Genomic DNA, 2,609 nt, shown 5'->3' with positions numbered 1-2,609 from the left:
CGTGATCTTCGGGCCCTTAGACGGCACTGCATCACATACAGGCATGCTTCTGTATTGGAAATCACAAAATGGGCTCAGGAATATTTCCAGAGAACATTATCTGTGAACACAATTCACCGTGCCATCTGCCGTTGCCAGCTAAAACTATAGTTCAAAGAAGAAGCCGTATCTAAACACGATCCAGAAGCGTAGACGTCTTCTCTGGGCCAAGGCTCATTTAAAATGGACTGTGGCAAAGTGGAAAACTGTTCTGTGGTCAGACAAATCAAAATTTGAAGTTCTTTATGGAAATCAGGGACGCTGTGTCATTCGGACTAAAGAGGAGAAGGACGACCCGAGTTATCATCAGCGCTCAGTTCAGAAGCCTGCATCTCTGATGGTATGGGGTTGCATTAGTGCGTGTCGCATGGGCAGCTTACACATCTGGAAAGACACCATCAATGCTGAAAGGTATATCCAGGTTCTAGAGCAACATATGCTCCCATCCAGACGACGTCTCTTTCAGGGAAGACATTGCATTTTCCAACATGACAATGCCAAACCACGTACTGCATCAATTACAGCATCATGGCTGCGTAGAAGAAGGGTCCAGGTACTGAACTGGCCAGCCTGCAGTCCAGATCTTTCACCCATAGAAAACATTTGGCGCATCATAAAATGGAAGATACGACAAAAAAGACCTAAGACAGTTGAGTAACTAGAATCCTGCATTAGGCAAGAATGGGTTAACATTCCTATCCCTAAACTTGAGCAACTTGTCTCCTCAGTCCCCAGACGTTTACAGACTGTTGTAAAGAGAAAAGGGGATGTCTCACAGTGGTAAACATGGCCTTGTCCCAACTTTGAGATGTGTTGTTGTCATGAAATTTAAAAATCACCTAATTTTTCTCTTTAAATGATACATTTTCTCAGTTTAAACATTTGATATGTCATCTATGTTCTATTCTGAATAAAATATGGAATTTTGAAACTTCCACATCATTGCATTCCGTTTTTATTTACAATTTGTGCTTTGTCCCAACTTTTTTGGAATCGGGGTTGTATTCAATTCCTCAGTGTTGTCACTTAAATTTGGCATGACTTCAATTAATTTGTTGCTTGCTTTAAAACTGTACAACCCCCAATTGGCCTCTCTCATTTTCCATCTTGGAATCCAGTTTTCTTCAAAGCTTATACTTTGATTCCTTATCTTTGTCCAGACAGGATAGTGGTCACTGCCCATTGTATTATCCGGTTTCTGGTTGGCCCGTACTGTGATGGCCTTAATGTCCGTGACATCATCAGTGCATTTACTAATGTAGGCTGTAACAATCAGTACGTTTACATGCACGTCCAAATCGAGCTGCTGTCGGTAATTGAGCTAAGGGTCCCAGCAGGGGTGCCGGAGAAATCCAATCCTACATGCACACAAGCAAATCGAGCTATTGTGTGAGGTACATTGTGCACCCGAGCCACAGGTGGCGCTACACGCCCCATCGTGTTGGTACACTTCCGGTTGTCATCACGAAGAAGAGCTATTCAAGAGTATAAACAAAGTTATCAGCAGTGTTGCCAGATACTGCTGACGTTTTCCAGCCCAAAACATGTTCAAATCCGCCAAAATGCACTTAAAACCGCCCAGTCTGGCAACACTGGCAGTTCCGTGTTCACAAGTTCCATGCTCAAGCTGTTAGGCTTGCTCTAATGCCGCTTTTCCACTACAAACGCGGCTGAGCCGTGCCGTGCCGAGTCGAGCTGAGCGGGGCTGTTGGAGTTGCATTTCGACTACAACCGCGCTGAACCGTGCTGGCTGGAAGTGGGTGGACACATTGGGTGGAGTTAGCGAAAGTGGGTGGACGTCACGTGATGTCGTTAAGCAGCGCAAACAGTGACATCAGTGACAGTGGCGGAACAAGTCAGAGCCGGGCCGGGGGCGGGGCAAATGACCGGGCCCTTTATTAAAGCTTATCATAACATCATTTTAGGCTACAAAATGTCCGCAACTGCGGTGTTTACCAATTTCAACACTACCGGGTGCAACTATGTTATTTAGTACATCAAGTCCTTCAAACGAACATGTAACTCAGAAACAAAAAACATTAGGATACTGTACATGGCTCATAATAAAACATCAATAGCCTATACTGCGCACATTATTTGAAGGGCATACGAATGAGCGCTCAGAGTGGTGACAGGAAGAGTCAGAAATAAAAGGAGGGCGGTGCAAACCTCACTGAATGCACTGTGTTTACCAATTTCAACACTACGGGGTGCAACTATGTTATTTTGTACATTAAGTCCTTCAAACGAACATGTAACTCAGAAACAAAAAAACATTAGGTGACATACTGTACATGGCTCATAATAAAACATCAATAGCCTACTGCGCGCATTATTTGAAGGGCATACGACGAGCCTTGCGCTCCGCGAACTCGTCCACGATGCTCTGTATGTCACTGATTCAGTGATCTTTTAAGCGGTAGTCTCACGACCCGGATAGTAAACAATAAACATGGATGACATGGAGTCGTTAGTGTTGCTGGTCTTGGTGCTGTGGCTTGTTGTCACCGACAACGCCAACAGATACTGGCAAGAGCGTATAGATGAGGCGAGGCGCATAAGGCTTCAGA

The sequence above is a fragment of the Neoarius graeffei genome, chromosome 18 (genome assembly GCF_027579695.1).
Source record: "Neoarius graeffei isolate fNeoGra1 chromosome 18, fNeoGra1.pri, whole genome shotgun sequence".
NCBI classification, from domain to species: domain Eukaryota; kingdom Metazoa; phylum Chordata; class Actinopteri; order Siluriformes; family Ariidae; genus Neoarius; species Neoarius graeffei.
This window is presented reverse-complemented; position numbering follows the sequence as displayed.